Below are 20,886 nucleotides of genomic sequence, written 5' to 3'. Positions count from 1 at the left end.
GGTAAATGACAATGAGTGGGATTCCTGGATTGTATGGTAACTCTAGTTTTAGTTTTTTTAAGGAAAAAACTGCTCTCCATCGTGACTGTACCAGTTTACATTCCCACCAACAGTGTAGGAGGGTTCCCTCTTCTCCAAACCTTCTCCAGCATTGATTATTTACAGACTTGGTTGGTCATCCTGACCAGTGTGAGATGATATCCCATTGTAGTTTTGATTAGCATTTCTCTAATAGTCAGCAGTATTGAGCAGCTTTTTGTGTGTCTATTGGCCATTTGTATGTCTTCTTTAGAGAAATGTCTATTTAAGCCTTCTGCCTATTTTTTGTTTAGGTTTTTGGTTTTTTGTTATTGAGTTGTAAGAACTGTTTGTATATTTTGGATATTAATCTCTTTTTGGTAGTAGTATTTGCAAATTTTTCCTCTCATTCTGAACATTGTCTTTTAATTTTGTTTATGATTTCCTTTGCTATGCAAAGGCTTGTAAGTTTGATTAGATCCTGTTTGTTTCTTTTGGGGGGACTGACCTAAGGAAACCTTGCCGTGACTTAGGTCAGAGAGTTCGGCCATGTTCTCTTCTAGAAGTTTTATGATGTCGTGTCTTGTATTTAAGTCTTTAAGCCATTTTGAGTTTATTTTTTGTATGGTTTGAGCATGTGTTCTAACTTCATTGATTTGCATGCAGCTGTCCAGCTTTCCCAACAACCACTCGATGAAAAGACTGTCTTTTCTCTATTGTGTATTCCACCTCCTTTGTCGAAGGTCAGTTGACTGTAGGTGTGTATGTTTATTTCTGGGTTTAACATATTTTTAAAAAAATTACATAAATAGTACATTTTCATCGTAGAAAAATAGAGTGTGAATGCTTTGGTGTGTTTCTTTCCATACTTTTTCCGTGCATCAAGAATGTAAGTGACTATTTTTTATGTAACAAACAAACAAAAAAATCATAAATGTGTAGTTTTCTAGTTTGCTTTTTTTCCCCCACCAAATTGATTGTAGATATTTTTCCAGGCCAAGAAGTGTGTGTTTTCACTTTGGTTTTCAGTGTCTTCATGGTGTGCTGTTGTTTGGATGTACTGCAATGTCTTTTAGAATTTCCTTTTCTGAAACATTTATTTTTATCAAATTTTCATGAACAGCTGCAGTAAACAACTTTATACATTTTAATGTACTTAACAAATTATTTCCTTAAATGAATTCTTAGCTTTGGACCTTCTGGATTAAGACAAATATTGAAAGCTTATTGATAGATGTTTCCAAATTGTCCTAGATAGTTATGAATTTTATTCTCAACAGTGTGTTAAAATGTGTATTTGATTATATTAAATTACATTCTTAAGTGATGTTTAAAAAATTATTTATTTACTCTTTTTTTTTTTTTTGATTGTGCTGGGTCTTCATTGCTGTGTGGACTTTGCTGTAGTTGTGGAGAGTGGGGCTACTCTCCGGGTGCGGAGAGCAGGGGCCGCTTTCTAGTTGCGATGCGTTGGCGGCTCGTTGTGGTGGCTTCTTTTGTTGCAGAGCATCAGCTCTTGGGTGCATGGGCTTCAGTAGTTGCGGTTCCTGGGCTCTAGAGCACAGGTGCAATAGTTGTGCTCTGGCTTAGTTGTTCCGAGGCATGTGGGATCTGCCCAGATCAGGGATTGAACCCATGTCTCCTGCACTGTCAGGCAGATTCTTTACCATTGAACCATCAGGGAAGCCCTTAAGTGATTTGTTTAAGTGTGGGACTAGAGTTAGGTTTATTTTTTGTATTTTAAAGAAAACCATGTTAGTGATGAGTAGGAGTAAATCAATGTTGGAAAAATATTGAGGCACTCACGACTCAATTTGAAAAGTGAACATCTTTATGTACAGTTCAGTACATACTAACATAGGCAAGGCACAGACCTCTTTTTGTCCTTTTTCTTTTGGAAATTTTTTCCCTAAATTCAGAAAATATGAATATAAAAATGTTATTGTAGTAATAGCAGTGTTCTGTTATAGTTGATCTGAGAAATACAGCAAAATTTCCCTACCTGTTATGTGTAAGCTTAGTAAAGTACAGATTTAAAGTCTGTATGCTTGAAATCTGGTTGAATGGTTGATGGGTTGGAAGCCACATGTGGAGTTGTGTTTTCAGTGTCCTTGTCACTTAGCTGATGTTGCCAATTATTTTTCTCTGCCAGGTCACTTACACTGCACTGAAAAGATAGGAAGCTAACCCTAATAAGATTCAATGATTAAATAAATCTGTAAAGCCTTATTTCAATTTTTTATCTTCAGCATGTACAGAGTTCCTTATCATTGAAAGCTCTGTGACTGTAGGTCTTCTCAGTTCATCAGGTTCTGTGTCTCCAGTCTGAATCTTTCTGGAGCAAGGAATAAGAAGCAAAGAAAATGATTTGGGGGTGAGAGTAATAGAGCATGTTTTCATGGCAGTGCACCTGTAAGAGCATTCCCTGGGGCACTCTTATGTTTGTTTCACTATTGTAGTCTTTCTTTTTTCTTTGTCTTCTGAGGAGTCATCAGAAAAGTAGCTGATCTTCCAGGAAAACACTGTGGTATACTGTGTTGAAATAGATTGTTCACTTGTCTTTCCCTCCCTAGTGGACCTGGAGCTCATTGACAGCAGCATCTGGCAGATTGGCTGGCACCTTAGGTGTTCAGTGAACTTAAGCCTGTCCACATTATGTGCATTTTTTTCACTTTTTCCTTTTTTCATTTTGGAATAATTATATATTCACAGGAAGTGGCAAAAATAGTAACAGAATGTTTCTGTTCACCCTTCAGCTAGTTTCCCTCAGTGGTTACGAGTTACCCTTTTTCTTCTTTTTCTTTCCCACTTTTGACAATACCTTTAGCTTGCCATAGGCATCTGTGGGAAGTACTGAGCTCTCCGAGCTAAGGATTGCTGACAATTAGGTTTACTTCTGGGAGTGCCTGTGGTTCTTCCTCTTTGTTCTTTGTTTCTGGAGCCCCTGCTTAGTATGTGTCGCTGTGCCAGGAGGAGTTGCTGCTCTCTGTTCAGGCTATTCTGTTACTTTGGGATCATTAAATGTGGTGTATGTATGCTTCCTCTGTAGATCTTTTTCCTAAGTTATGTGTGCATACGTGCTAAGTCACTTCAGTTGTGTCTGACTCTATGCGTCCCCATGGACTGTAGCCTGCCAATCTCCTCTGTTCATGGAATTCTCCAGGTAAGAATAGTGGAGTAGATTGCTGTGCCCTCCTCCAGGGGATCTTCCTGACCCAGGGATAGAATCTGCATCTCCTGAATTGTACGTGGATTCTTTATCCACTAAGCCACCTGGGAAGTCCAAGTTATCTGTACACAGGTCTAAAGTACATAGAGAGTTGTGTGTATTCTTGATGAGAAAGCAGTGGCTGTGACCTGGTGGAAATAGTCCTGGATTTGGAGTTAAAAGCTGAGATTCAAATATTGATTCTGTTTCATACTGTGTGACCCTGGAATTTTCCTTGCTTCTGAATCTGTAAGTAGGCGTGACAGTAACAGTCTTAAAGAAGTTTTGTAGGGGAATAAAGAAGGTACCATTTGTATAATCACTTAGTGGATTGGAAAGTGCTATTCAAATGTAAAGTACCTGTGCTTATTTTGAATTGCTGAAATGAAACCCAAATTTTAAACTATTGCTGTGTTACTTCTCTATAGCTTGACTTCTTTATTCAGTAGCAGAAAAAAACTCCCCATGCTTTTTATACCCCAAGCCCTCTTACACCTTCTGTTTTTACACTGAATAACCAGTACTTAATAGGGTTTTCTTTTTCTCTTGTGGGTGTAACCCAGCTCCCTTGGGAAATTTGGGATGGCCGTGTCAGCTGTCATGCTATCAAATGACGTATCAAATGCTCTCCTCTCCTCTTATGCACCTAAGCCTGGGGATTTAATGTTTCAGAACCTGTTAGGAAATCTCTTGTGTGAGTATATATGCTCTTTTCTGCTAACCTTTTTGGTACGTTTCACTCTTAGAAACCAACTCTTAATATGGTGCTTAAAACTGAGATTTCTATTTTTAAAGAGAAGACCTCATCTATATATACATGAAGTGAAGTGAAGTCTCTCAGTTGTGTCTGACTCTTTTCGACCCTGTGGATTATAGCCTACCAGGCTCCTCTGTCCATGGGATTTTCCAAGCAAGGGTACTGGAATGGGTTGCCATTTCCTTCTCCAGGGGATCTTCCCAACCCAGGGATTGAACCCAGGTCTCCCGCGTTGTAAGTGGATGCTTTACCATCTGAGCCACTAGGGAAGTCCATATATATATACATATATATATATATATGTATATATATATATGCACAAATATATATATGGAGTAACTAACCAGTATAAAAATGGGAGATAATATGAAAATTTTAAGATTTATTTTATCTGTTTTTTGGCTGCACTATGCAGTCTGCAGAATCTTAGTTCCCCAACCAGGTATTGAACCCAAGCCACAGAATTGAAAGTGCGAGTCCTAACCACTCGATCGCCAGGGAATTCCCTGAAAAATTTAAGATTTAGATAACTGGCAGTTGTTTTTTTAAAAGTGCTCCAGTTGCAGATAGATTCTCTTGAATCATTAAGGGACAGACACCTACAGAACACCACATTCAATACAGATGAGTACGCATTGTTCTCAAGTACATGTGAACCATTCTCCCGGATAGATTATATGTTGTGCCGTAAAACAAGATTCAGCAACTTTAAAAGGATGGATGTCATTTAAAGTATGTGCTCTGAACTACAGTGGAATGAAAGTAGGTATCACTAACAGAGGGAAATTGGGAAATTCACATGTGTGGAAATTAAACAGTGCATTCCTAAATCACCAATGGATAAAAGAGGAAATCACAAGGAAAATTAGGAATTAGTCTGAAATGACTGAGAACAAAAATACAATGTAAAATGGTAGTACTGGTGGCACAATATTGTGAACGTACTGCTGGCTGTGCTGCATACTTGAAAGTAGCTAAAATGGTACATTTTATGTCTGGTTTACCACAATTAAAAAAAACCCTGCCATAATTCATTGTTTAAGAATGAATGTTGATTTAGCACTTACACAAAATTAAGCACCATACCATAACTTTGGGGATGCAGTGAAAGCAGTGCTTAGAGGGAAATTTATAGCTATAAACAGCTATATTAAAAAGAAATATCTTCAATCAGTAATCTAAACCTCCATCTTAAGAAACTAGTAAGAGAACAAACTAATCTAAAAGCAAGCAGAGGAAGAAAAAAGTGAACACTAATTTAGAAATAAATGAAATAGAAAAGCAAAAATCAACAGACCAAGAATTGAAGAGATCTATGAAATTGAGAAACCTTAAGCTAGTCTGGCCAAGAGAAACAAAGACAAGACTCAAATTAATAAAATCAGGAATGAAAGAGAGGACATCACTACCAACCTTACAGAAATAAAAAGGAATGAGAGAATACTAGGAACAATTACATGCCAACAAATTAGACAACACAAATAAAATGTGTGCATTCCTGGATATTGACTCAAAAAAAGAAAAAAGAAAAAGAAAATCTGAATAGTCCAATAGCAATAAAGATATTTAATTAAAAATCAGGAAACATCTCACAAAGAGCTCCAGCTCAGATGACCTCATATTTGGTGATTCTGTCAAATCTACCAAATGCAAATTCTCCACAAACTCTTTCAAAATAAAAAAGTAAATAGAATGTCTCTAGTTTATCTTTTGAGGATATTATTATTCTGTTAACAAAATCATACAAAGACATGATGAGAAAAGAAAATTACAGACCAGTATCCTTTATGATTATAGATGCAAAAAAAAAAAAAAAATTCTCAATAAAATTGAGGCAAACTGAATCCAGCATCATATCAGAAGGATTATACACTATATGGCCAATTAGAATTTATCCCAGGAATGCAGGGTTGGTTTAACATGTGGAAATCAGTGTAACCATAATAGTAAAAGACGAAAATCACATTATCATCATAGTTGTTGCTGCTTAGTCACTAAGTTATGTCTGACTCCTTGCAACCCAGTGGACTGTGGCACACCAGGATTTCCTGTCCTTCACCATCTCTCAGAGTTTGCTCAAACTCATGTCCATTGAGTTAGTTGGTGATGCCATCCAATCCTCTCATCCTCTTTCATCCCCTTCTCGTCCTTCCTTCAATCTTTACCAGCATCAGGGTCTTTTCCAATGAGTCAGCTATTTGCATCAGGTGGCCAAAGTATTGGAGCTTCAGTTTCAGTATCAGTCCTTCCAATGAATATTCAGGGTTGATTTCCTTTAGGATTGACTGGTTTATTCTCCTTTCTGTCCAAGGGACTCTCAAGAGCCTTTTCCAGCACCAGAGTTCCAGAGCATCAATTCTTTGATGCTGGTCCAGCTCTCACATCTGTTTGTGACTACTAGAAAAACCATAGCTTTGACGGTATGGACCTTTGTCAGCAAAGTGATGTCTCTGCTTTTTAATACACCGTCTAGTTTTGTCATAGCTTTTCTTCCAAGGAGCAGTTGTCTTAATTTCATGGCTGCAGTCACTGACCGCAGTGATTTTGAAGCCCAAGAAAATTAAGTCTGTCACTATTTCCATTGTTTCCCTGTCTATTTGCCATGAAGTGATGGAACCAGATGCCACGATCTTATTTTTTGAATGTTGAATTTTAAGCCAGCTTTTTCACTCTCCTCTTTCACTTTCATCAAGAGGCTCTTTAGTTCCTTTTCGCTTTCTACCTTTAGAGTAGTATCATCTGCATATCTGAGGCTGTTGATATTTCTCCCGGCAATCTTGATTCCAGCTTGTGATTCATCCAGCTTGGCATTTCGCATGATGTACTTTGTACATAAGTTAAATAAACAGGGTGACAATATACAGCCTTAATGTACTCGTTTCCCAATTTTGAACCAGTCCGTTGTTGCATGTCTGATTCTAACTGTTGCTTCTTGACCTGCATACAGGTTTCTCAGGAGGCAGGTAAGGTGGTCTGGTATTCCCATCTCTTTAAGAATTTTCCATAGTTTGTTGTGATCCACACAGTCAAAGGCTTTAGTGTAGTCAGTGAAGCAGAAGTAGATGTTTTTCTGGAATTTCCTTGCTTTTTCTATGATCCAGTGGATGTTGACAGTTTGCTCTCTGGTTCCTCTGCCTTTTCTGAATCTAACTTGTACATCTGGAAGTTCTCCAGGAACATACTGTTGAAGCCTAGCTTGAAGGATTTTGAACATCATCACAATAGGTAAAGGAAAAGCATTTGACAAAATCTTACCCCTTTACTTGATAAAAACACTTAGCAAACTAGAAATAGAAGGGAGCTTCTTGGTGTGATAAAAGCCACTGATGAATACCCATGAAAACCCTCAGTTGATGCCATACTTTGTGATAAAAATTGAATTTTTTCCAAGATCAGAAACAAGAAAAGGATGTCATTTTATGTCATGTCTATTCAACATTGTACGGAAACTTCTAACTGCGGCAGTTAGACAAGGAAATAAAGGGCATCCAGGTTGGAAAAGAAGTAAAAAAATCTATTTGCAGATTACATGATCTTGTAAGGAATCCACTATAAGGCAATTGAAACTAATAAATGAATTCAGTTAGGTTGTAGGATACAAAATCAGTATATAAAAATCAGTTGTATTTCTATACACTTTCAATGAATAATCCAAAAATGAAACTAAGAAGATAGTTCAATTCACAGAAGCATCAAAAAGAATGAAAAAGAATAAACTTAACAAAGAAGTATAAAACATATATTCTGAAAGAGAGAAAACATCATTGAAAGAAATTAAAGATCTAAATAAATGGAAAGACATCCTATATTCATGGATCAAATGACCTAATATGACACTATTCCCCAAATTGATTTGACACACTCCCTATTAAAATCCCAGCTGCCTCTTTGGAGAAGTTGGCAAGCTGATCTTCCTATTCATATGGTAATACAAGGGACCCTGAATAGTCAAAACAGTTTTGAAAAGGAAGAACAAAGTTGGTGGACTTAGCCTACTACAAAGCTATCGTAAGCAAACCAGTGGAATAGAATGTAAGTCCAGAAATAAATACTTAACATTTATAGTCAATTGATTTTCAACAAGAGTGCAAAGACAATTCAATAAAGAATAGTTTTTTCAGCAAATGATGCTGGGACAAGTTGATAGCCACATGCATAAGAATGAATTTGGACCATTTGTTCATATATATATATATACACTCAATCATAGATCAGAATGTAACACTTGAAACTATAAAATTCTTAGAAGAAAGAGTAGATACAAGTCGTTATGACCTTAGATTAGACAGTAGATTCTGTTTTTTTCTTTTATTGTAGTAGAATAGGTGATGGTTTCTTAGGTATGACATCTAAAGCACAAACAACAAAAGAAGAAAAAAATAGGTGAATTGGACTTTACAAAAATTTAGAACTTTGTTTCAAATGATACCATCAAGAAAGTGAAACCACACCCCATAGAATGAGAGAAAATATTTGAGAATCATTTATCTGATAAACTTTTATCCTGAGTATATAAAAAATTTTACAATCAAGAATAAAGTCAACCCAATTAAACAGGCAAAGAATTTGATTAGACATTTCTCCAAAGAAGATGCTGAAATGTCCAGCAAGCCCTTGAAAGAAGCCCAAATTCTTTGTTGTTAGGGAAATGCCCATCCAAACCACAGTGAGGTACTGCTTCATACCCTCTAGGGTGGCTTTGATAAAAAGGATGGACGATAAGTGTTACTGAAAACATGGAGAAATTGGAACCCTCATCTACTGCTGTGGCAGTGTAAAATGGTGTAGCCACTTTGGAAAACAGTTTGGTAGTTCTTCAAAACACTAAACATGGTTATCATATCCGGTAGCCTAGTTAACGCTGCTATTTGTATATCAAAATTGGAAAGTTGTCCTCATAATACTTGTTCAGGAGTGTTCATACCATTATTCATAAATAGCCAAAAAGTAGATGCAATCCTAATATTCATCAGCAGATAACTACATGAGCAAATTCTGGTACAGCTATTCGATGGAATATTATTCAGCCACAAAAAGGAATGAAATACTGATACATGCAATGAGATGGATAAACCTTCAAGATAGTCTGCTAAGTGAAAGAAGTCAGACATGGAGGACACATATTTTATGACTCTGTTTATATGAAGTGTCCAGAGTAGGCAGATCCATTCGATCAGAAAGTGGATTTTCAGTTTTCATGGGTTTGGGAGAGCAGGTTGGAGAATGACTGCTAGAGGATGATAGAAGTTTCATTTTGGAATGATTATGTTCTAGAATTAAGTAATGGTGATGGTTGCACAACTTTGTGAATTTATTTACAACTGCTGAATTACATACACTTTAAAGGGTACAATTTAATGATTTGTGATTTATAGTTCAAAAATCATGTAAAGGAGTCATTTTTACTAAAAGTCGTTGTAAGGAGTCATTCAGGTTTATTGATCTGTTTTTCTGGGAAACAAAGATGGTCATTACTATGATACTGTATGAGAAGTTCTTTGAAAAATACAATAGAAGTGAATGTTGTGGGACTACCTTGGTGGTCCAGTGGTTAAGACTATGTGCTTCTAATGCATGGGGCGCAGGTTTGATCCATGGTCAAGGATCTAAGATCCCATGTGGGATCTTAGACAAGTTGTGGACAAAAAGAAAAAGTAAATGCTGCTTGATTGAATTCCCTCTTTCTGGAAGAGCCAACATATTCATCACTGTAATAAGGTTTGTCTAACAAGTGGTTCTCTGCCGAGATCTCTTGTGTTCATGTAAGACCCTTCCTTGGGAATCTGTAATCTATATTACTGTTCTCTCCTACCCAGGGAAACTGTCTCTATAGTATAACAGTTTGGTATACTGTGGTTGACATCTCTCTTGTGGGAGAAGTCAGCAGTCAGTGGAGAGGTATCTTTCTCATCAATTAATTACTCTTGGTCTCACAGTTGTTGAATGAGTAAGGTAGATTTATGAAATAACTGCTTTTCTGTTTAACATTCTTAAAATGTTTGCCTTTTTCTTTATAGAAAATATGAAAAGTAGAGGAAGTTACTAAAAAATAGGAGATAAACTCATGTAAACCTGTTATTCAGAGGTTACATGTTAATCTTTTACGTACTCTATTTTTTTTCCTGTAATTGTTTCACATGTAGGCTATGTCATATTATATGTATATAAATGCCATACTGTACATTGTATATGCTATATGTATAACTGTATATATAATGCAGTTTCCGGAGAAGGCAATGGCACCCACTCCAGTACTCTTGCTTGGAAAATCCCATGGACGGAGGAGCCTGTTAGGCTGCAGTCCATGGGGTCGCTAAGAGTCGGACATGACTGAGCGACTTCACTTTCACTTTTCACTTTCATGCATTGGAGAAGGAAATGGCAATCCACTCCAGTGTTCTTGCCTGGAGAATCCCAGGGACGGGGGAGCTTGGTGGGCTGCCATCTATGGGGTCACACAGAGTCGGACACGACTGAAGTGACTTAGCATAGCATAGCATAGCAATGCAGTTTCATATCCTAGACTTGTTTAATTACTACTTTTATGCAGGTATTTTTTTTCCACATAGACTTCAGCTTTACAATTCTTTTGAAGAAATTAAAGTATTTTCGATTTTTAAAAATTTCTGATAATTTTAAACATGTTCAAAAGTGGAGCGAATGGTGTAACATATTCTCATGTACCTATCAACATGCTTCAGCAATTTTCAGTGTTTGTCCATCTTGTTTCACCTTTGAGGAAGTTTTGAGGGTTAGAATAGAAGCAATTCTTCTCATTATCAACCAGAGGAGAAACAAAAAGTAAAACTATGTTCTCCTTCTGTAGTTCACAGAAAAAAATACTTAAACTATCTGAAAAATTAGTAAAAAATTACCTCCTTAAAATATTAGTGAAGGCAGGTAGTAATCATTCTTGTGCAGTGTTTATTTTCTTCTATTTTTTAATAGTATATATACAGTAATGTGTGGAGGGCATGGCAGCCCACTCCAGTACTCTTGCCTGGAGAATCCCCATGGACAGAGGAGCCTGGTGGGCTGTAGTCCGTGGGGTCGCAGAGTCGGACACAGCTAAGCGACTAAGCAGAGCACAGCATGTGTAGTAATGTGGAGCTGCCTTTTTTTTTTTTAATTTCTGTACTTTCTGTCTCTTCCATTATGTAGTTTTTAACCACATAATTTGTGGAAGTAACTAATCCACCAGTTCCATCTTCTTGGGAATTTAAAACTTCTTGTTTTACACTTCATTGACAGTTATATATTATATTCTGTAATACTGAACTGGAGAAGGACATGGCAACCCACTCCAATATCCTTGCCTGGAAGATCCCATAGACAGAGGAGCCTGGTGGGCTATAGTCCATAGGGTCACAAAGACTCAGACACAGTAATACTGAAAGGGAGATTTTCCTTCAGTATCAAATGGTAATGCCTCATTTTTGAATAATATTTCTCTCTTTGTAATTATAAAAGTAGCATATATTTTCTATATTACTCATAGAAAAAATTTAGAAAGTACAGAAAAGTACAAAGAAAAAATCCTAGTACCAGAAATTAGCCAACATTAATTATTTATTTCTGTTCATATGACCTTTCCTTTTAATATTGAACTTCATCCTTTTATTCACTTTTGGGCGTTTACATCATATATTAGAGTTGTTCTTTTGTCATGACTTCTCTGTAGTTAATTATTGTTCACTCTGGGGTGAGTGAGAGAGGGAGGGAGGGAGAAGGGAGTTCAACAAGATTTTTTTTTCCTCTCACAGAGTAATCTTGTGATAACTTGAGTAATTCCAGATTTTAATGATCTTTTCAATAAATGTATGCTCACCCAGAGTCTCCTGATTCTGCATTTCCAAGATGACATATGCAGAGCTCCCTGAAAGCCACAACACTGTTGACCTTTGGTGCCCAGTTGGCTGCTGGGCCTTGTCTGCTCAGCGCCAGACTTTCTGAGAATAAGAACTCTTTTCAGTGTCCAGCTCTGTGGAAGTGGGATTTCTGGTATCTGTTAGTTGAGAAAAATTATCAGGCTCAAAGTAAGAATTTAGAAATACTTTTACATTATTTTTGCATTTAAAGATTCATAACTGCATGTACATAAGTTTGAAAATATGGCTAGGAATACTTAGCTTGTGGATAAGTCATGGTTTGTGTCTGAACTAAATTAAAATCTCAGACAGCATTTTAATCACTCCATCTCTCACCTTAGGGGCAGCGTCAGTAGTGTTTACAGGTTGGGAACCAGTGCTTTGGCTTTTCCAAATTGCTTCTTTTCTTTTGAATAGGCCACAGTCTGTCATTTTTGTGTCTGTGTGCTTTGTCCACATATATTTACGCATTCCTTTTATCTGAAATGTTTTTTGCATTCTCCCAAGCCCCCCACCTCCCATTCCCCAAGAAGAAACTGAATTCAGTTAATGGTTGCCAATGAGTATTTTCTTTTGATTTTCAACTCAAGCAGACTTTATTCATTCAACAACTACTTCTTGAGTGCTCTGTTTGTACCAGACATAGTTGTAGGCATTAGGTTAACAAAATAAACAAGATCCCCTCATTTATAAGGCTTGACAGTCCTGTGGGAAGATCAGCCAGCAAATAGGTAAATAGACATATGATAAATTTTAACTTGTTGTGAGTGCTTTGAAGGAAGAGGACAGGATGCAGTGGTAAGGGACCCACTAGAGTGGTCATTAAACGACTTACTGAGGAGGTAACATTGAAGCTGAGGTGACTGGGCAATATAGGCATCAGGACTGTGTTTCAGGCAGAAGGACCAGCGAGAGCGAAGGCCCTGGAACTTCGCTGGTGGTCCAGTGCTTCCCAATGCAGGGATACCAGATTCAATCCCTGTTTCAGGGAAAAAGATCCCACATGCTGCAGCCAAGAGTTCCAGTGCTGCAACTGAGATTTGGCATGCTACAAATAAAGATCCCACTCTGCATGCCGCAACCAAGACCCGGCGCAGCCACACGAACAGAGAGTGAAGGCTCTGAAGTGGTAGAGAGTTTGGGACTGAAAAGAGGCCAGTGCCTGAGCCTGGTGTTCAGAGATATTTGACCCAGGCATTCAAATTTGGGAGTCATCAATTCTATAGGCTTTAAAAGTTTTTATGGAAATGGATGCACATTATTTTGGGGTGAGCCAAGTGAAAAGGGGAGAGGCTTTGGACTGAGCTGCTCACCAGAGCTCTGGGAGAGAGACAAAGATGATTACAGAAACTTGAGTAGGTGCTCAGCCAGAGGAGTCACAGCAAGGCAGTGCTCATTTGTTTTCATGAAAATGGAAAATTTTTCAGAAGGAAGGAGTGGTCAGCTTTGGGATGCTTCTGAGAGGTGGAGTTAGTGAAGAAGAGGAAAGTATTACTGGGATCTGCCAGCAGGGCAGTCACTGGTGATCCTGACAAGGGGAAACCCGAGGAGAGGTCCAAGGGGTGAACAGGAAGTGCGTCTGTGCAGCTCGCTGGTGGAGCGAGATTAAAGGGGCAGAAATCTGCTTAAAGGGGCTTCACTCTTTCTGGTGTCCCTGATGGAAGGCCTGTGAGCTCAAGAGGGCCTGTTAAAGACGGATGATTTAGAGAGTCTCAGCTGCTGGGAGGGAGCCGACCGAGGAGAGCTTGCAGATGCTGGAGAGCAGGCAACTGAAAAGGTTCAGAAGGCAAAACACGAGCGTTGTCCCATTATCAGAGGAGATGCTGGTGGCTGTTCTGATTTGCTGGTGAAGATCTCAGTTGTCTGGTCCTGTCTACTTTACCAATGGAGTAGGAGGTGAGGCTGTCGGGAGAGAGCTGCAGGGTAGGATAGGGTAGATGGGTGCTTGTAGAGAAAAAGGCAAACAGGCTTCCCAGAGAATGTGAGTGGGAATGTTGCTGGTGATCAGGGCCTTTCTGAATTTTGAGATGATCAATTAAAACCAGACTGGTTGGATATGTGTGTGTTCTCTTCCACATGGTCACCCCTGAAGGCCTGAGAAGGCAGCTGCTTCAGAGCATCGATTCACCCAAGGTTTGGGATTACTAGGCAGCTACTACAGAGAGAGAGACAGTGGAGGGTAGTGCCATGCTATTAACGCCCACGTGGAATTTAATCCAGCCTCAAAGGGGAGTGAGATTGAGAAGTTTATCTGATTAACGAGGTTGAGGCAGTGCCCTTGAACAGAAGAGCTGGAGGGATGGGCAGTTGTGGTGGGGAAGGAGGATCACGTGGTAAGGGACTGAGAGGCAGGAAGATGTGCTGCTATAGAGAGCAGAAAGCTGGAAGGAGGGATGTCGTCAGCCCTAGGAGGGGGCAGTCAGTACAGAGATGAGAGGAGCTGAGGTAGGAGGCAGGGAGGCTGGAGGCTCCGTGTGCTCTGGGTGAGGAGCATCTATGTGGGCCCAGGCGTGGAAGCCAGGCCCCGGGGAGTGGCTGCCCAACTGCCTGGTGTGCGGGGCAGGTCCTGTCCTGGAACACCCAGTTGGATTCCCTCAATCAGTGTCTCCTCCTTCTCTGCCACCGAGCACCTTCTTCAGGCCTCTGGTTTAGGGCTATCCTTACCGTGCCACCGTAATCTGTATTTCTGTCTTTTTGTCCTTTGAGGCAACGACCTCCTTGCAGCCTTGACTCTGCTTTCCTGCAGTTAGCCTCGTACATGTGTCAGCTCACTGAGTGACCTTGTGGCTGCTGGCAAGTGGGGTGCAGATCGGCCCAGGGGAGAGAGGCTTGCCTGGGACGTCTGTATAAGTCCACACCGTGTTGAAATTGTAGATTGTTATAGTGCAGAAGGTTGTCTTATTGATGGAAACAGCTGCTTTTGATGAGTGTGAATAAATTCTGCTCATTTCTGGCTTTCAGAGTTGGCTTGTCAGGTATGCTGTCTGCTTTCTCTGATTCTGCCAGGGAGACTTTTGATGTGTTTATTGATTCACTGGTGCTGGAAATATTACATTGTAGTTCTGTGCTGTGATTTAGAATATTATTTCATTACAGCTTCCTGAGTGCTTTGTAATATGATTTCTTGTTTCTTAATCCTCTACTTCTCATGCTCCATATGCTATAACTATCTAACATTTTCATATTTTAAGTTCTTAAGTACCCGTGCTGTGGACTTTTAGTGACGCAGTAGTATACTATCATAGTATAATGAAAATATTACTAACTTTAGGGCCAGGCAGATCTGGTGTTCAGTTACTGCCTGGTAGTTATTAGCTTTTACATTTTGGGCAAAGATGTTTTGGGTGTATTTTTGTTGTTGTTGTTGTTGTTGGCAGCACGCGCCACAGTGGCTTACAGGACCTTAGTTCCCTGACCAGGGATTGAACTTGGGCCCTGGCAGTGAAAGCTCAGAGTCCTAACCACTGGACCACCAGGGAATTCCCCTCTAAGCTACATTACTCTTTTCTTTTTTTAAAAACGCTGTTCGCTTTGGCTGCACTGGGTCTTTGTTACAGTACATGGCTCTAGAGTATGTAGGCTCAGCCGTTGCAGTGCTTGGGCTTAGCTGTGGCATGTGGGATCCTGTTCCCTCACCAGGAATTGAACCCAGGCCCTCCTGCATTGGGAGTGCAGATGCTTAGCCACTGGACCACCAGTGAAGTCGCTTAAGCTTCATTTCTTTGTCTTCAAAGTGGGAAATAATGCCTGCCCATTCCTTACAGGTGTCTCGCTGTCTCTGTCACCGCACTTCTCCCCTCAGCCATTCACAGGTTCCCACCTCCCTCACTTGCTTATGTTTTTTCCCCGCTCAAGTGCCTTAACTGATGTGTGACATCCTGTCCACGTTTCAAGACAGAGCTCCAGTTGAGCCTTGTGTAAATGGTTTTGACATGGTCTTCCAGGCTTTCTTGATTTATCCCTTCCCTAAGTGATTATAGTACTTACTCATAGCCCTTATGTGGCAGTATGGCATTCTGTCTGTGAAGTCTTCTATGTATCCTGTGTGTGTTGAATTCTTACACTGACAAGCTTTTTGTGAGTGTGTATATCTTGTTCTCTCCAAGTAAGTTGGAAGTATTTTCAAGTCAAGTCATAGATTATAGTTATTTCTTTTGTATCTTCTGTGGTTCAGTTCAGTTCAGCCACTCAGTCATGTCCAACTCTTTGCGACCCCATGGACTGCAGCATGCCAGGCCTCCCTGTCCATCACCAACTCCCAGAGTTTACTCAAACTTATGTCCGTTGAGTCGGTGATGCCATCCAACCATCTCATCCTCTATCATCCCCTTATGGTCCTGCCTTCAATCTTCCCCAGCATCAGGGTCTTTTCCAATGAGTTAGCTCTTCGCATCAGGTGGCCAAAGTATTGGAGTTTCAGCTTCAGCATCAGTACTTCCAGTGAATATTCAGGACTGATTTCCCTTAGGATGGACTGGTTGGATCTCCTTGCAGTCCAAGGGACTCTCAAGAGTCTTCTCCAACAGTACAGTTCAAAAGCATCAATTCTTAGGCACTCAGCTTTCTTTATAGTCCATCTCTCACATCCATACATGACTACTGGAAAAACCATAGCTTTGACTAGACAGACCTTTGTTGGCAAAATAATGTCTCTGCTTTTTAATATGCTGTCTAGATTGGTCATAATTTTCTTCCAAGGAGTAAGCGTCTTTAATTTCATGGCTGCAGTCACCATCTGGAGTGATTTTGGAGCCCCCCAAAATAGAATCTGTCACTGTTTCCATTGCTTCCCCATATATTTGCCATGAACTGATGGGACCGGATGCCATGATCTTCGTTTTCTGAATGTTGAGTTTCAAGCCAACTGTTTCACTCTCTTCTTTTACTTTCATCAAGAGGCTCTTCAGTTCCTCTTCGTTTTCTGCCATAAGGGTGATGTCATCTGCATTATCTGAGGTTGTTGATATTTCTTCTGGCAATCTTGATTCTAGCTTGTGCTTCATCCAGCCTGGCATTTCACATGATGTATTCTGCATGTAAGTTAAATAAGCAGGGTGACAATATACAGCCTTGATGTACTCCTTTCCTGATTTGGACCCAGTCTGTTGTTCCATGTCCAGTTCTAACTGTTGCTTCCTGACCTGCATATAGATTTCTCAGGAGGCAGGTCAGGTGGTCTGGTATTCCCATCTCTTGAAGAATTTTCCATAGTTTGTTGTGATCCACATGGTCAAAGGCTTTGGCATAGTCAATAAAGCAGAAGTAGATGTTTCTACTGTGGTAAGATGTGATGTATCATAAATTGTTGAGTAAATAAAAGTAATCAAGATGATGGGTAACCAAAGAAGATAAATGTATTTACCTCATTCAGGTATTCATTGTACAAATGTCTACAGACTGCACGTGTAAGATTGAAACACATTGCTGCACTCTTTTGAGGCTCCTGTTAACTGGTAGAATCCATTTTCTCACACTTTTATTTTGGGCTGGCCTTGTGACTTGCTTTGACAGTGGACTGTGGCAGAAGTGAATTGCAGGTTCTGCCTCCTGGGCCTTGTGAGGCCTGGCAGTCTTCCCTTTGCCATCTTGGAATGCTCCAACCACATGTACTGAACTACAGACTATATTACTGGGTTGTTAGAGATCACGTGTGGCAAGAGGTCCAGCCAACAGCCAGCATCATTGCCTCAGACATGTAGGTGATGCCATTGTAGACTCTTCAGCCTCAGTCAGGCTGGCATACAGCAGCAGCTACCTGAGTGATCCCAGGTAAGATTAGCAGAAGAACCTCCTGCTGAGCCCAGCCTATCATAGACTTGTAAGAAATGTCAACTTGTTACTGTTCTAAGTCACTAGTGAAAATGGCCCTACTACCTTTTTTAACTTCTCTTATGGAGAAGCCTTTAGTAGACTTGGAAGTTCAGAGCTCACAGCTGATTTTTGTTCTCTGCCCCACCCTCCATTGTCTTCACTCCTTTCTGGCGGTGACCTAAGTGCCACAGAGTAGTAGCTATAAGAAAGAGGTTCAAGAGAGAGCTATATATATATATATATATTTTTTTTTTTTTTTTAAATGCCCTGTGCAAGCTTTTCTGATCTTGAATCTTATTTGATGAATATGGAGCCACTCATCTCCCCATTGCCACCCTGGAAGTGCAGAGTCAAGACTGGAGGCTGTCTGACACATGTCCCTTACATCAGGCTGTCCTGCTGTGTGTTTCATTCTTGTTGAAGCTGGTATTTTTTAAGTTCTTTCTGTTGGCCTGTGGCAGAATTGTGCTGCTTCTTATGATGTAACTGTAAATACTTAAGAAACTCTTCCTGGGGGTGCAGAGGGATAACACGTGTACTTATTTGTTGGGTAGCTAAAAATACCTGTGAAGGAAGGCATGGGAAGTTAGCAACACCTTTTGCTTTTAGGTGGGGAAATGTGGCCGGGGGATGGGAGTAGGGGCGAGATGTCTTGCACTTTTGTGCAAGAGAGGATCACCCATTACTTTTTTTTTTTAATTAAAGAAAAAGAACAAAGAGGACCCAGTTTGCTTAATGCTTTGGGGCTTCCAGTGTCATTCTGTGGATTTCATACACAGGAGTTTGTGACCTGCTTCTGAGTGTGGTAAACCTTTACTGCATAACTACTGTCAAGAAGCATATACTTACTTGTTAGAAATCATATGGAATTCCAGCTGAAGGTGAAGTTTTTATATAATACGTTTTTTTTTTTAATAAAATTTATAATACGTATTTTTAAAAATAACGGGAAAGAGCCTTAAATGCATGGGCTCCTTCCTCTCCTGGGAGTGGAGACTTTGCTATCTGGCCTGTTGCTTCCCAGCTCACCATGAAGTCTGACCTCCTTTCCCTGAGTTGGGACAGAACTAGGCCAGACTTGTAATAACAAGGATTTGAAGGTAGGAAAGGGAGACTTCCGGCTATGCAACCTTGGAAAATCACTTACCTTTGCCTCATTTTCCCCACCTGTAAAATAGGGATGTGTTAATGCCTACTTTATGGAAGTGGTTGGAGAATCAGAGATAAACTGTATAAATCATCTTGGCATAGAGCCTGACCCCTCATGTTGATGCTCAAAACTGATATCATCACTGTCATTACTGGTTAGTGTCTGCTGATTTTGGGCCCTTTGAAGGAGTAAGGGATATGAAATTCTTTTCACCGAGAATGAAAGACGTTTAGAGGAATAAGGAGTGATCAGTTATCTGCTGGTGTAACAGAGCACCACAAATTGGATGGCTTAAAGTATGAGTGAACAGTTTCTCATCATTCTGTGGTTTGACCAGGTGGCTTTTGTCTCCTTAGATGTATTTGTGTATCTGCAGTCAGACAGTGACTGGTAATGCTGAGTGGTCCCCCATGGACTCACTCCCATGTCTGGTGGTTGCTGCGGGCTGCTGTTTGGAGCGAGTTGGTTCTCCACTAATGGCTTCTTGTGCTCAGGAGGCTAGACCAGCTTCCTCACAGCATGGCAGTCACGCACGCTCCGGGGTCAAATCTCAGTTCATTTCTGCCGTCTCTGATTTCCCACTGGCCAGAGCAAGTCTCAGGACTCATCCCAGGATCACTGGGGAGGATGAGATTCCGTCTCGATGGAGGAGGAACAGCAAAGCCTTTGCAACCATTTTTAATCTACCAGTCTTGACCTTAACTAGCTTCTTGGCGAATATTGGGCCCGGAAAGAAAAGGTTCTATTGGTTTCTCCAGTTTTCATGTATTGCTGATATCTTCATTAGTCTGACATGGGAGCTGATTAAGGAAGTGGGGGTATTTTGTTTGGACTGAAAATTGGAGTGAAGGGTAATGGCTGCTTTGCTATATATGAAGACCTTTCCTGTGACGGAAGGACAAGTTCCATGGCATGGACATGACTGGAAAGCGATATCTCCTCCACTTAAGGAAGGACTGCCATGTGAGACATCAAGGCTTCTTGATTGGAAGGAAAGCAGAAAACGGGTAATCAGGGGCTAGGGACTTTGCAGAAGTGTTTTCCTCATTGGATGACTTGACTCATCTCTCATTCTAGGACTTGGAAAGAGCACTGTGGTTTTTTGCTAAGAGTGGAGGTGGGGTGGGTGACAGGAAGGGATAAAAACCTTGTGCACAGACTGGAAGAGTTACCCTGCCCTGAATTTCAGTCACTTGATTTATAAGATCAGATTTACCTGCTGAACCCCTGAGAGTTCACACTGACTGTTGGTGTGAAGAACATTTCTGTTTAGTACAGTGTTAGGGTTGCTGCATCTTGAAGATTGGTTTTCTGTGCATCTTCTTGGGTTAGGAATTGAGAAAAGACGTTGAAAAAATAAACATGTACAGTTGTTCCAGGAGCTGTAGATTAAATAGTCTGCCCATTCAGCCTGTCTAGTAAAAATGACTTTGGTACCTCCTCACATAGTTTGAGTTGTGCTATGCCAAGGGTGGTTTTGAGGTCTCCTAATTCTGTAGCAAAACACCAGGCCCAGTTGGTGCTTCTGCCCGTGGAGAACACTGTGTCAACAATGTGGTCAGAGTGTGAGCCTCTCCCCTTCTCCCTGTTGGTCACTTCTCTGGAGGAGGAGGCAGGGACCACTACCTGCTCGCCCTTTGTAAAGCTGCTGAGCAGGTGTAGGTGTCGCCTTTGACTTTGATTGTTGTTACTGGGCCAGCCAGTTTGGTCAGTGTTGTTTCTGTGGAGCCTGCCTCACTTCCTGCACTTGGATTGTAGGAAGCTGAGAGACAGGCTACAGTACGTACAGGGACTCAGACACAGTGGTGTTTGGTTTTTGGTGGGGAGCAGAATTTAAGGTACACATAAATCATCCAGCTGAAGCAAAAGCTTGCTCTTCTGACTGGTGCATTTAAAGCTGGAAAATTGTGAAAAACCTCAACCCACCAACTGTGAAGCTCATTGGTTCTTTGCTTTGGGCTTCGACGTTCTTCCTGATATAAATAATAATTATGTTATTCTGACATGTTTGCCAAGTGTTCATGCTTCTCGCTCCACTTGTGCTTAGAAACGATGCTGCAGCGCGAATGCTTTG

General features: G+C 40.3%; 1 protein-coding gene across 20 annotated transcripts in view; it reads left to right on the top strand.

Moving 5' to 3' along the window:
* The window catches only part of CLASP1 (cytoplasmic linker associated protein 1), a 273,158-nt gene that overhangs the window by 17,834 nt on the left and 234,438 nt on the right, over positions 1-20,886 (top strand). The gene's annotated exons all lie outside the window — the stretch shown is intronic.

Source organism: Bos indicus x Bos taurus, chromosome 2, assembly GCF_003369695.1.
Source record: "Bos indicus x Bos taurus breed Angus x Brahman F1 hybrid chromosome 2, Bos_hybrid_MaternalHap_v2.0, whole genome shotgun sequence".
NCBI lineage: Eukaryota > Metazoa > Chordata > Mammalia > Artiodactyla > Bovidae > Bos > Bos indicus x Bos taurus.
The sequence above is the reverse complement of the archived record's forward strand: the minus strand, read 5'-3'. Positions and strand labels throughout refer to the sequence as shown.